The following is a 15,711-nucleotide window of genomic DNA, read 5'->3' on the forward strand; positions in this document are numbered from 1 at the left end:
AAGCAGGGGTGATTCCTTATTAGAAAATTCAATAATATAATCCTTTATATTAAGAGAGTTAAAGAGAAAGATCATATAATCATTTCCACAGAGGTAGATAAGGCATTTGATAACATGAACTTTCACTCATGTTAAAAGTACTCAATAGAATAGAAATTGATGACTACTTCCTTTTTATGATCGAAAGCCAAAATTTTAGCTCATGTGGTAACATTAAAAACTTTTCAATAACGTGATTAACAAGACAAGGATGCATTATCTTTACTATTTTACACTGGGATGGAAGTACTAGCCAATACAATTAGACAAGAAAAAGCAATTAGAAGGATAAAAATTGGAAAGGAAGAGGCAAAACTCTCTGTAGGCGACATAATTTTACATATATACAAATTCCAAAGAACCAGTGCAAAACCACCTTTAACAATAAAAAGTTTCAGATTACAAAATTAACATATAAAACCAATAACCTTCTCATACATTAATTAAAATCCAATATAAGATACAACGGAAGAGAGGACACTGTTTTCAACAGTAAAAAGACAAAAACAAAAAAACCTAGGCATGAAGCTAAATACTCAGAACTTATGTGAGGTCATCTCTAAAACACTGCTGAGGATACAAAAGAAGACCTGAAAAACTGGAAAGTCACACCATGGTTTTGGGTAGGAAGACTCAACAGCCATAACATGCCAGTTCTCACTAAGTTAGTTTATAAATTTACTGTAATCCCAATGAAGTTAACATTGGGATTTTCCCTAGAACAAGACAACTAGATTATAAATTCATCTAGAAGAGCAAGAAAATCCCCAAGGATAGTAGGAAAACCCCAAAATGCAGAGCAGGGACAGGGGGCTAGCCCTCCCAGAAGTAACATATTATGAAGCCTCTATATTAAAACAGTGTGATATTGCACATGAATGGACAGATAGACCCATGGAAGAGAAGAGAAAATACAGAAATAGACCTAATTAAGTACAGAAATGTAGAATGCAGTGAAGGTGGCATCTCAAAATAGAGAGGAAAAGTTGGATTTTTATTGGTGGTCCTTGGGTAATTGAATGACCATTTAGAAAAAGTTAATCTCTTTTTCACACCATATACCTGGATATATTCCAGGTAAATGTAAATATAAAAATGAAACCATACAGGTACTAGAAGCAAATATGAATAAATTCCTTTATAGCTTGGGGGTGGGGAAATTTTCCTTTGCTATGATTTGGAATCCAGAGCAATTTAAATTATTTTTTATTTCTTAAAAATACAAATTTGCATAGTCAAAAAGATTTTAATAAAGTAAAATGGAAAATGACAAACTGGGGAGAATAACAGCAACTGAAATCACAAAGTGTAGTCAATGCCCTCCAGCCAAGGACCACCAAGCACACACCTGTGGATGAACAAGTTAGGATTTAAGCCCCTGATAACAAAGGAGACTGTCCACCATGGGGTACCACAGTGGGATTCAGGAAGGCAGTCTTGAAAATGACTTTTTACAGGAGTTGGGGTTTGGTTAGGCAACACTGGAGAGGGTTCAAGGAAGTAGGGCTTGGCTCTGGATTGGATGCTGTCAGGAAACAGTAAGCAAATCTATTATTGAATATCTTATTAAACCTTATTTCTAGGGCGGGAGAAATGAATCAAAGCTAAAGCCACAATTGGTAGAGAAGCAGCAGTCGCCCATGTTAGCCAGTATAGGAAGATGTGTGTGTGTGTTTGTTTAGTTTTCTGTGGTTTACACAGTAACCTTGTTTTTGTCTGTGCTTAGAAAAGAGTCTCAAATGGCGTTTTGTTTTGTTTTGTTTTGCTTTGCTATCATGGCTGCAGAGTGACCTTGTCTGAATCATACTGGTGCTCTACGAGATTTTTATATCCAGCGGGGGACACCCATCTAGCCGTCAGTACCTAGCAAACTCCTGGCAGCATTGAGGTCCAGCTGAGGCAGGCCACCTCTCAAAAGTCAGAGACTGCTTCTCTTTCTCAGGCGGTACCCCAATATATAAAGAGTTTCTAAAAAGAGAGACTAGACTAAAAACCTGATACACCCGAGCAATCTAAAACAGTTGCCACTAGTCACATGTGATTATTTAATTTAAAATTAAATAAAATAAAAAATTTAATACACCAGCCCCATTTCAAATATTCAACAGCACATGTGATTAGTGGCTACTATATTAGATAGTGCAGGTATAGAATGTTTCCACCACTGGAATTATGTTAAATAGCACTGCTGTGGAAAAAAGTACTAGAGAAATTGAGAGTTCACCAAAAAAGAAATGAAAGTGTCTTTAAATCATATGAAATGTTACTCAAACTCATTTAAATAGAAATGCACATCAAAACTCCACCGGGGGGCTTCCCTGGTGGCGCAGTGGTTGAGAGTCTGCCTGCTGATGCAGGGGACACGGGTTCGTGCCCCAGTCTGGGAAGATCCCACGTGCCGCGGAGCGGCTGGGCCCGTGAGCCATGGCCGCTGAGCCTGCGCGTCCGGAGCCTGTGCTCCGCAACGGAGAGGCCACAACAGTGAGGGGCCCTCGTACCGCAAAACAAAAACAAAAACAAAAACACTCCACTGGGATCCATTTCTCTCTAAAAGATAAACAAAAATCTAAAAGTTTGACAAGGTACTATATCGGTAAAGCTGTGGGTAAAGCTATGTTGTACAAGCTTCTTTATACACTGCTGGTGGGGATGCAAAATGGTAGAACCCTTAGAGAAGGGAATTTGGCAAAATATCTAACAAAATTACATGTGCATTTACTCTTCGACCCAGCAACCTCAGAGAGTCCCACCAAAGATTCCTGGGAAAACATAAAAAGACATATGTACAAGGTTTGTCGTAACTGGACTACTTTCAATAGCTAAAGACTGGAAACAAATGTTGATCGTTAGGAAACTAGTTAAATAAACTAAGGTACACCCACATAATGGAGTACTATGCAGCTGAAAAAGTACTAAGAAACATCTCTCTGTGCCAGTATGGTGTGACCTCCATGATATATTTGTAGGTTGAAAAAGAAAAAAAACAAGTAGAGAAGAATATGTACGGCATGACACTGTTTAGCTAAGAAATGGGACACACACACACATACACACATGCACACATACATATATTCTGCTTTTATTTAAAAACAAACAAGCAGGGCTTCCCTGGTGGCGCAGTGGTTGAGAGTCCACCTGCCGATGCAGGGGACACGGGTTCGTGCCCTGGTCCGGGAGGATCCCACGTGCCGCGGAGCGGCTGGGCCCGTGAGCCATGGCCGTTAAGCCTGCGCGTCCGGAGCCTGTGTTCCGCAACGGGAGAGGCCACAACAGTGAGAGGCCCACATACCGCAAAAAACAAACAAACAAACAAGCAATGGAAGGCTAAACATTAAGAAATGGCAATTTTATTAGGGAAAGGGAAAGGTATAAAAGCTAGATTTCTCTGAATAAACACTGTCTTGTTTGACTTTGGAACCATGTAAATATTTTATACCTAATTACAAAACCTGGAATTAATTGAACAATTTTAAATTGAAAGTAATAAAATCTAAGAATTAAAAATAAAAGCAATGGGGCTTCCCTGGTGGCACAGTGGTTGAGAGTCCGCCTGCCGATGCAGGGGACACGGGTTCGTGCCCCGGTCCGGGAAGATCCCGCATGCCGCGGAGCGGCTGGGCCCGTGAGCCATGGCCGCTGAGCCTGTGTGTCCGGAGCCTGTGCTCCGCAACGGGAGAGGCCACAACCGTGAGAGGCCCGCGTACCGCAAAAAAAAATAAATAAAATAAAATAAAAGCAATGAACCTGAATATAAATTCAGGTGGCAAAAATCACACAGTAAAAATTATTCTAAGTGATTTTACACACAAGAGTTTGACAATATGTCCTTGACAGAAGACACTCTAAGAAAATATAAGATCTTCCAAAACACACAGACAAAACTCTCTTAAACTGTGTTCAAGAATCCTATTGTTAGGGACAGGGTTGATATTATTATTCTGAAACTGTTGAGCGTGTTTTGTGGGAGACAGCAAGTGAGTAATTTTATTATTTTGAATTCTAGCCTTTCTGTTGTTTTGAGATTCAAGATTCTCCATGTGGGAAAAAGGAGGTCCAGATGAAGATCCAAGAGGTTAGACCAGAATCTGAATTGGAATTATCAACATAAACTCATGATATATTTCATCTTAAGAAAAGTATATATATTCCAACTTTGTTTACCAAAATAGCCTAGAAATAATGACCACCTACTACCAATGAGCAGCCTTAGAGCCCAGACTAATATTTCTAATAGCATCTCCTAGAGTGCACTGATTGTTGGTATGGGGCAGGAAATGTATCAGAGGAGCCAGAAACATCTTGTCATACCAGATAGCAAGGAAGGTATCAAAGAGTCACATCAAATGATTCAGGAGCCAATTAAAGAGGCTCCCACTGGCCAAAGATGGGACAATTTAACCATCAAAAACAACAGCACTGGGTTGAAACACATCAAATAAGTTAAATCCGTAAGTTTATAATAATAACAAACAAACAAGAACCTAATTGATCATCACTGGAAGATTCTAGGAAACAAATATCTTATTTTGTAAACTGGTTAAGCATTAATCCAGCCATTCCCAAGGAACCATGCAATTGATAGTCAACTAGGAGATACAGGGAATTTTCTCTTCATAGAAATATTCTTGCTATAAGTATGAAGGAATGATAGAACTGAAATGAATCAACTTGCAACACCCGATGAGTGAATGATTCTAGGCATTGAGCAGCAAGGCTGCTTATATCACAGAAAGAGACAACCGGACTTTATCTGCTTCCTGTTGGAAGAGCACCCCTGCCCCCCATGAAGTCATCTAGCCCTGCAGAAATAACTAGAATCTGAAGCAACCTCTAGACCCAATAACCAATTTACAGGAAATACAGAAGACACAAGATCATGTTCAACAACACAATGGGGGTGAAAAATCCACATTGTACAAAATTCTACAGGAAAAATGAAGACCTAGTTTCTTAGTAAGTAAATTACAAGGGATAGGGATTGGGGGAGAGAATAAAGAAGAGGACACACTTAAAGATTAAAAGAGATTTAAAAGTTGTATCAAATCAATTGCAATGGGTACACCTTATCTGAATCCTGATTCAAGCATAAAAACTATAAAAAAATTTTTATAAGACATTTGAAAATTTGAACACTGACTGGATATTGGCTAATATTAGTAAACTATCATTATATTCAAGTATGATAATGGCATTACAGATATGTTTTTTAAGTTATCTTTAAGAGACACATACTGAAATATTCATAGATAACTAATGTGATGGGTAGAAGTGAATAGACGTACAGAATCTATATCCTCTATATCTATATTATAGATAAAACAAGGCCATGGGGCTTCCCTGGTGGCGCAGTGGTTGAGAATCTGCCTGCCAATGCAGGGGACACGGGTTGGAGCCCTGGTCTGGGAGGATCCCACATGCCGTGAAGCAACTGGGCCCGTGAGCCACAACTACTGAGCCTGCGCGTCTGGAGCCTGTGCTCCCCAACAAGAGAGGCCGCGATAGTGAGAGGCCCGTGCACTGCGATGAAGAGTGGCCCCCGCTTGCCACTAGAGAAAGCCCTTGCCCAGAGATGAAGACCCAACACAGCCAAAATAAATAAAATAAATTAATAAACTCCTACCCCCAACATCTTAAAAAAAAAAAAACACCAAGGCCATGAGTTGATAATCGTTGAAGCTTGCTGATGGGTACATGGACTCATTATACTATTCTTCCTACTTTTGTATATGCCTGAAAGTTTCTAGAATAGAAAATTAGAGCAAGATTTAAAACAAATAAGGCAAAATAAATAATCTTGATGGTGGGTATAAAGATAGTCAGTCATCATTTTTTATTCTTTTTTTGCACTTTTGAGTTGCTCATAATTAAAATCAAAGCAATTTGTAAAAGAAACCATGATGAGAATAGCTGTGGAGATACTTAATTTGAGGGAGGGTGCTATAAAATCTTATTTCTTAAAGAAAAAAGAACTAAAGTGAATAAGCAAAATATTCACACCTGCTTGCTCCTGGTGGTGGGCATAGGTGTTTGCTTATTATTTTTTGTTCCTTTTGTTTGTTAAGATTTTTCCATAAGTTAAATAATAGCTGTTTATTTAAAAAAAAAAAAACATGACTGTGTAATACTGAGATCACATTGCCCTCTGGGGAAGCTGCTTGTGTCTGGTCACAGAGATCACCAGTAGATTTAGTGCCTGGAGATTCTGAATCAGTGAGAAGTGGAGAGAAAAGGACAGGGTGTCTGGGGAGAAGGGGGCACTCCCACACCCCCATTCCACTGCATACTTTCTCATACTCTGCCGCTTCTCTAGGAATGCTAAAGGGTCCTCCAAGTTGTCGATGAATAAATAAACACAAGGAAGAGATACCTCAGGGGTTAAGCATTTCCCTCTACTCCCTGAGTGGGTGCCTAAGGCACCCTCCTTTACACACACCTCCCCACCATGGTGGTCAGCACCCCGGGGCTTTGACCTGAAAACTGCACTCTCAGCGCTGCCCTCTCTCCTGGGTCAGGCAAGTTCCAGCATTGCTAGGTTCACCCAATTATCCACTGGCTGATGTTCTTGCATAGTTTACTTAGACTTTTCCTATTTGTTTGGCTAACTCCAGAGAGCACTTCAAAGTAAGATCTGGGAAACTGCAGAAGAGTGTGTTTCTGGAGGAAAAGCAAAGAATATAGTTAAAACTTTTGGCTTCAAGCGGTGAGACCAAGCACACTTCCCATTTTGACAAACAGAATTTGAGATGAACCTTTGGGAATGTTGAGGGGTGGGGAGGAGGGTAATTTACCCCGAAGTTTGGTGACTTTAGTCTCTGCTAAACAAGTCTAGGGTCAGTAAGGGAAGATTCTGCAGCGAGCCTGGAGTGCGGCCCCCTGAGGCCGTTGAAACTGTGGCTTTGCTCTGAATACAAGACAGTTTGTGGGGGGGAAAAAAAGCCATCAGATATTCCCATCTCAACTGGTTTTGTTCTATCCATCTCTGGAGAGTCATAACGCATGAATTTATTTGGGAAGGAGGGACCGTGTTAAACAAGGCATATTGTCAATTACTCTGTCGTTAATTACTCTTCAATGTTCATATACTTTTGAAATTAACATGTTAAAAAGTGATGACTAAAAGGCCAAATTTCTAAAGGGAAGAAAAAGTTGTTTTAGGATCAGACCAAGCACATTTATTAAGCATTCACTCACTTATTCATTCATTCATTCATCTTTTAAATATTTTTAAAGCACCTACTATGTTTCTGATTGTGCTACCAGGTTCTATCCTAAGGTTACCCACAGGACACGGTAGCCACTTACAAGGAGAGGCATTGGGTAAGGATGTGCTCAGTTTTACCTACATTAAATTAAATTAAAAACCCGTTGTTATTTAAACAGTTATATAACTACAGGCAGTCATTATCCGGGTTGTTTTCCAAAGGCCAAGTTTGACCCCGTGCGCCTCTGATTACTGACACAAGGCACTGCAGCAACATGAAACATCTCTTCAAAACAAAGCACACCAAAGAAACCATTACACAGGAGGTTTAGTTCAGGGAAAAGGAACAGAGAAATAGCTGGGAGTACAAAGCTCTTTATCTCAGTTTCCAAAAGGCAGTGGTTTAACATTTAAAAAGGTTACTTTGGGGAATATTTTCTCTTGAAATTTTCTTTCACGCATTTACAGTCAGGAAGTACAATAGAACCATGAACATCTTCTACTGTCTGGAGAGGATTTTCCTGCTTTTACTTATGTATTAGATTAAAATAGCGCTTTACTTCTCTTCAAGCCTGAAGACAGGATTACATTTGAGTCTAGGTCTTCCGTTTCAAAATGTGAATTGTTAACCAGGAGATAATGAGACCTGACTTTTAACCAGGCAGCCCTGACTGTTGAGAGGGCTGGCATCTTATGTCCATAAAGTCCTGCGAGGTAAAATGAGCCCCAGGGGTCTGTAAACATCAACACTGTTACCTCCTTCCCCCTTGCACTGACAAACATTTTAGTGGTTGTTTTTCCTGGTCAGATACAGCTGCCTTAAGAGATTTCAATATTTATTTCTTTACTTATTTCTCACCTGAGTTTTCTGAACTTTTCATCCCTTAAAAAAAAGGAGAGAGCAAGCGGAAATAGACAAGATCAGAACCCCTTTAGACATCTCACTGGTTTAATATGTTGACAATCTAAACCCCAACGGAAGACATGTCCCCAGTATTGTGTATCTTTCATAAAAATGCTAGGATTGTACCAACTTCTCTTTACACAATTTACAAAACAAAGTGATCCCATAGACAAACATTAAAAGAGTATTGACCACTTAGATTCCTGATATTAAAAAAAAAGATGTTAACTGTTAGAAAAGTCGAATAGTGAGTAGAGGGATTTCTTGTGTGTGTTCTGTAGGAATAAAGTGTTATTAACACAAAATGTTATTATTTCAGAACTGCAAAGAGCCTCTGGGTGATCCAGCCTCCTCATTTTGCTATCATGGAAAGTGGGACCAGGGAAGTAAAGGCACTTTCCCAACATCACATCACTAGACTTCAGTCTTTCTATTCCCTACTGCAAGATAACTCTCACAGAGACAAAAGAAGGAAATAGGTAAAGAATGTTCAAAAATAAGAAGTCTCTTAAAATCAGGCCTTAGTGCACACAGCACCTCTTCAGAGAGGCCATCCCTCAACAGTTCCTTACTCAGCTTTATTTATCTAAAAAGAACTAAGCTCTTCCTGAGTTTATGGATTTATTACATTCCAGGGTCTCTCACACTAGAATGTAAGCTCCAGGAGGGCAGGAGTTCTGTCTGTTTTGTTCCCTGTTATACATACTCAGCACCCAGAAGTGTGCTTGGGCCCCCAGGTGATGCACAATAAGTAACTGTTGAAGTGAATGAATGAATAAATGAAATGAAATCTGGCTGCCACCAGAGGTGAGAACTGAGGACTTGTGATAGAAGGAGCAAAAATAAGATATAAAAGCCTGTATGATATCATACTGCAATCAAAAATAATAATAAACTGAGAGGACATTTTGAGAATCTTCATACAAATTCCATCCTGCCTCCTTCTTCATGAAGGCTAAGATTCTAGATACTGCAATTCCCCTAACATTCCCAAACCTTTACTCTTAGGGTCAAACTCCTGGCATTTAACTAAGTAACTAATTTATACATACTAGATATTTTATAATGATATTTTAGATATTAGAACAAGAGGTGTCAGCAAGCAGAAGGTGAAGCAATGGACTAGAACTAGATAACTCACATCTTAAGTATTCATTCAGCTCTTGATGGTCCTGAGTTGCTTGAATTGTATTGGGATCTCAAGATGCTGCCAGTGTTGAGGTCCTTTTCCATGGGTTCCAAAATAGCCAAAATTTATGTGTTGTTTGTCATCTAGTACTGACTATAAAACATTCAATTTAATTTTATTCAAAAAAATTTAAGTTATTGAGCATCTACTCAACAAATGACTACGCTAGGCATTTTAGGGAAAGATATATGAAATAGGTTGAGTTCTGATGAAAAATGTTGGCTGCCTGATGTATTGCTTGCTTGGCACACTGCCTGCAAGACGCTGGTGGCAAATAATTTTTTTTCTTGCAGTTGTGGAGCAGAAAGGATAGGGGAGGGGCCCTTTCTGTTGGATTAATAAGGAGATCATCAAATCTGAGTTAATAAAGGACAAAGATGTCAAATCTGAAAGAGTTCAATAGGATTAAAGAGGCTTCCAATGACCTGGATGATAAACATTTTCAATCAGGGAAAAATATGAAAAACAAAAATAAAACAATAAGGTGATGAATAAAGCGGTTTTAAAAAAAAGCATAAAGGATTTAAAGATTGTTTTCTTCACATTAATTCTTTTTTTTTTTTTTTTTTTGCGGTATGTGGGCCTCTCACTGTTGTGGCCTCTCCCGTTGCGGAGCACAGGCTCCGACGCGCAGGCTCAGCGGCCATGGCTCACGGGCCCAGCCGCTCCGCGGCATGTGGGATCTTCCCAGACTGGGGCATGAACCCGTGTCCCCTGCATCGGCAGGCGGACTCTCAACCACTGCGCCACCAGGGAAGCCCCACATTAATTCTTAAACATAACTTTCAGTGGACCACCTTGATTTTATGTAAAGTCAAGAAAAGAAGGAAAGGAAGAATATAGATTAAAAAAATTTTTTTTTTAATTTATTTACTTTTGGCTGCGCTGGATCTTCGTTGCTGCATGCGGGCTTTTCTCTAGCTGCGGTGAGCAGGGGCTACTCTTCGTTGTGGTGCGAGGGCTTCTCATTGCAGTGGCTTCTCTTGTTGCGGAGCATGGGCTGTAGGCGTGCGGGCTTCAGTAGTTGTGGCACGTGGGCTCAGTAGTTGTGGCACACAGGCTTAGTCGCTCCGCAACATGTGAGATCTTCCTGGACCAGGGCTTGAACCCGTGTCTCCTGCATTGGCAAGGCAGATTCTTAACCACTGTGCCACCAAGGAAGTCCCTACAGAGTTTTCAGATGAAAATAAATGCTAAAGAAAGATGAAGCTTTAGACAGATGAAGACAACAAAGAAGTCATCAGAAAGCCCCATTAAGAGCAGACTCAGTAAGGGACTATACATGTGAGGGGCTGAAAATGGAGTATCCATCCAGCAGGAAAGGACCCAGAAAGAGAGGAGGAAAAGGAAATGGATCATCATGGAAACCAAGACAAACTTTGACAGCCTTAAAGGTGCTGTTGCCTTAAGTTTCTAGAGTTTGTTATTGGTTGAATTAGGTACAAGTGGCTCCATAGGTAGCAAAAGCCAACCGGTAATCAAGAGACAATGCTGCAACAAAACAAACAGTGTATCTTGGCGATGGCATAACAGACATCTGCCGTGTGTTTGTTCTTGGATACAACTCTACAGGAGGACTCCTGACCCATTTCTAACAGCATGGCACCAGTGTATTAATCACAATGTTTCTGGCTGTAGGTAATAGGAAAATTAAATAAAGCAGCTTTAATAATAAGAAAAAATGTATTACCTCCCATAGCGGTTAGGTCAGAAGGTAGTAGGAGTGGGCTAGGGTGGGCTGGGTCTCCAGGATCAGTGAATTCAGCTGTTGTCAGGATGACCTGTCTGATCTGCCATATTTTGCACATGTGCTAGCTCTCCTCATCTTCACAAGATTGCAGTAGCAGCTCCGGGCATCACATCCTCACACAATACCAAAAGCCACAAAAGAAGAGGGCACATGAGCCCCCCTAAAATCGCTTTTTAAAGAAAGAACAGAACTCAAGCAGAAGCTTCCACACCTTCACATCTTTGATTGGTAAGAATTATGTCAAATGTCGCAATACTTTTCTTTCTCTATCTGGTTTATTTCACTTCGCATATTGCCCTCAAGGTCCATCCACATTGTCACAAATAGCAGGATTTGTTTCTTTTTTATGGCTTAACACTATTCTATCATATATATCTCGCATCTTCTTTATCCATTCATCTGCTGATGGACACTTAGGTTGTTTCCATGTCTTAGCTATCGTAAATAACGCTGCAATGAATGTGGAGATACAAATATCTCTGACATTGCGTTTTCATTGTCAAAGGCCATTCTTAGACCAACCAATGACAAGAGGAATTGGCAGGCAGGGTATGGGAGAAAGGCTATTGGGTAGGCAACAATGGTGTCTGCCATCACCACTCACTTACACACCATAACAGTCACTCTTTTGTTGTGTACAGTTCTGTGGGTTTTCAGAAATGATATAGTTGTGTAACCACCAACACCACGATAATTAAGATATAGAGAAGTGTATTGCGAAAGTGGGTGGATCAACCAGCATGGACTTGCTATTGCGTATAAACAAGAAAGAAAGAGAGGAGTCATGGTTCTTATAGCCTTTGCCTTTTATGAACATACTTCCAGGAGGATGACCAGGCAATGTAGAAGTCTGATATAGGAAGGTACAAATAGTGTGTTATAGGGGCTTGAAGAAGGGAGAGACTCCTATGCTGGAGCTACAGCCTGTCCTTGTGACTGTTTCTGGTTCCCAGGACACCTTGTTCAGGTAGCCACTCAAAAGGCCATCTCTGATTGCTGCCCTGTGGCTGTCATGATGGTTAACTTTGCTTCCCAGAACTCACAAACCTTGTTTCATTTTGCCCATCCTTCTTGTCATCCCCCAGTTAGCCAGCTGGGGTAGTTCAGGTCCTCTGTCCAGATTCAGGACCTGTTTTCAGTCCAAAGAGGGAGGCTGGGTCTGCAGAGGGCCTAATTCCAGGGAGGGATTGCTGGCTTTAGGATGGCATTATGCTAACTTGGTTTGCCTTTTGATCTTCATTATGGCAGGTAGATGATGCTGACAACCTATTGTCTCGTCACAGGGGCAAGCATGGCCTCTGTGATGAATTCGAACATAATAAATAATACAGTAAAATGAAATAATGATTATAGTAAGGACAGCAAACACAGTAGCTAACATTTACAAACCAAATGACTGTCCAGTGAGAGCAGCTTTTCAGCCCTATTCAACAATACTTATAGTGTTTAGTGTCCCGTGAATGAGCCCAACTGTGGCTAAAAGCAGTCATCTAACCCAGCTTGCTTTCATGCAGGGAGCTGGCGCCAATGCTTGTCTTTACTGCCCAGGGCCAGGACTTGCCCGTACAGTGCCTTTGTGCAAAGTAGAAAACGTCTCCCCTTCCTCTTGATACTTTTCCATCTATTAGAAAAGCATTGTAATATGCAGTAAAATTGTAATAGTTAATATACAAATCCTTGGGGTACGAACTGTGAATGGTGCCCCTTAGGTTACAACCAGAACAGCTGTAAACAGTAGCCTTGGGACCCACTTGTTTGGGGCATGAGAATAAGTCCTGTTGTCTCAGAAATGTAGCAGGTCTGGATCAGTGGCTTGAAGGATACCTGGCAGGTTATTAATTTATTCATTCATCATTTATGGAGTGGTTACTATATTCCAGGTTCAGTGCTAAGTGCTATATGAGCGTTATCTCATTTAATCTTTGCAAAATAACTGTGAATAGGTATTATTTTTATCCCTATAGATGAGGAAATCAGAGTTATTGCTTGCCCTAATTCACACTGCTCGTGACAGAGCTTAGCTAGAATCCTGATGGAGCCGATACTAAGGTTACCACTCTGCTTCTGAATACAAGCTCTGACTACATGTATTTACAGAAAATAATTCTATTGGAATTGATGTTGGTAATTCTTATATTCATATTATTGTATCTCTTCATTTTTAATATATTTTGTTGGATTTCTCAGAAAAAAGGAATGGACCCTGTGATTCTTAAGGTGCTGCAGAAGATGAGGATGGAAACACTTTAAACTTGCAAATATTCAGGGGAAAAAAGATATATCTTTTCCGACCAAATAACTGAAGACAAGTAACTGTTTCAGCAATAGAGGTGAATTGCATGGGGCTTCTGTGTTGCTGGCTTCAGTGGAGATGGGTCTGATTGTACCCAATTAGGGGGATTAGCTCTCCAAAGTGGAAGCATGCTGGCAAAGACTCAAGCATGAGAGCCTGAGCTTTCGCAGTGATAATCCTTTCCATCTTAGGAGAGACGACATGGCACTTCCTCCCGAGCACATGCCAAAGAAGAATCTAGTAGCCAAAGACCAGGTTGTCCTTTCCTCTTGGTTTCTGTAGTCATGAGAGCTTAGCTTTTGGGCCAATAAAATACTCTTGCTGAAGTCCTGCTGTCTTGCTGCCTTCTCTAAGGAAGCTGATTGAAGTGAATGAGAAATGAAAAATTTTGTCCAACGGCTTCTTACTGGGTTCTCTTACATGAAGGATTCTTAATTTAACTGATTTCCTCTTCCTAATTAGATTTAGCAATTAGGGTTGCCCATTAACCTAGAATTTTCCTGTAAGACTCTCATCCTCTATCATGTCTGCCTGCCTCACAGCACTACAGCTATATAATCGCAGTTAAATCCACATCTCCTCTTCAAAGCAGAGGAGACATACATAGCCAGATCCCGGTGGCTGGCTCTTGAATCCAGTTGGATTCGAGAATCATGTGCAAAGCACTTTGCTGGCCACTCTGAGGTGATGGAAAGATGAGGGCAATCTGGGATTTCTAGGCTCCCATGAGTCACTCACTTATTAATTTTAAAAATGTTTATTGAGCACCTACTATCTGTTAAGCACTGTTCAGACAATGGGGGTACAGCAATAAACAAAGCAGACAAAGTCTCTGTACTTTATGCAGACAGACAATAAAGAAATAAATAAGTAAATATATAGTATGCTAGATAACGGTTAAGTACAAAGGAGGAACTATTGTAATCCAGGCATATGCATTAAAATGCAAACAAAAACCCTCTGATGCTGTGTGTTGGTGCACAGTGCTCTCAGTTATAATGGAAGAGGAAATTCATTTTGACAGAGGAGGGAAGATTCGTGGAAGAATTTGTGCAAGTGGGGAGATTTAAGCTGGAGCCTGAAGAAAGTTTAGGTCGGGTGAATACAGCCACGATGCAAAGAGGCAAGAAAAAAAAGCTCTCCAGCCATTAGGAAACATTTCAGCAAAGGTCCAGGAGTGTGAAGAGAGGGGATGCAAACCACATTCAGAAGAGCTGAATAGTCTACTCCAGTCTCAGCACTGGTGGGAAAACAGGTGGAACAAGAACCCAGTCTAGAAAGGTAGGTAGAGGCTAAGTGAGGAAGGATTTTGACTTTCAAGGAGTGTGGGTTGAGCTCTGCTGGCAGTGGCAAGTGCCCTGAGCAGATGTGTCTATAGGCAGCAATGTGTCAAACAGTAATATGTCAGCTGGATGCCTTGTCCAGGTGCAGGAGGTACCTGGGGCGGTGCTGGCCCTGGTGGCTGACACCCAGTAGCATTGAGATAAGCAATCTTTGGTTTTCCTTAAAAAACAGGGGCATTATCTTATGACTCAGGTGATTCAGGATAACAAGCTAGACATTTCCATTCAAATATGATCTTTCCTTCATTCCTAAGCCACTGATATTCAAGATCAAGGGCAGTAAACTGAGGCCCTGACAGACAGATTCAGTTTCTTCCTTTCACAGTATAGTTGAGCAACTTGTGAGCTGAAAAGCTGATATCTACTGATAACCCAATGATTTCTTGCACCAAGCCTCCGTGAAGGCTTCCATGAACAGATGTTGCTTGCTTCGCCTCTTGACAAACTGCATATACAGTCAGCTCTCTGTATCTGTGGGTTCCATATTCTAATATTCAACCATGAATCAAAAATATTTGAAAAAACAAAATTCCAAAAAGCAAAACTGAAATTTGTTGCATGCTGACCACTATTTACATGGCAGCTACATTATATTAGGTACTACAAGTAATCTAGAGGTGATTTAAAGTATACAGGAGGAGCTTCCCTGGTGGCGCAGTGGTTGAGAGTCCGCCTGCCGATGCAGGGGACACGGGTTCGTGCCCCGGTCCGGGAAGATCCCACATGCCGCGGAGCGGCTGGGCCTGTGAGCCATGGCCGCTGAGCCTGCATGTCCGGAGCCTGTGCTCTGCAACGGGAGAGGCCACAACAGTGGGAGGCCCGCGTACCGAAAAAAAAAAAAAATATATATATATATATATATATATATGGGAGGACATGCTTAGGTTATATGCAAATACCACACCATTTTATATAAGGAACGTGAGCATCTGCAGATTTTGGAATCTGTGAAGGGTCCTGGAGCCAAATCCTATGGATACTGAGGGATGACT

The sequence above is a fragment of the Mesoplodon bidens genome, assembly GCF_964165515.1.
Source record: "Mesoplodon bidens genome assembly, chromosome: 10".
In the NCBI taxonomy this organism is placed as follows: Eukaryota; Metazoa; Chordata; class Mammalia; order Artiodactyla; family Ziphiidae; genus Mesoplodon; species Mesoplodon bidens.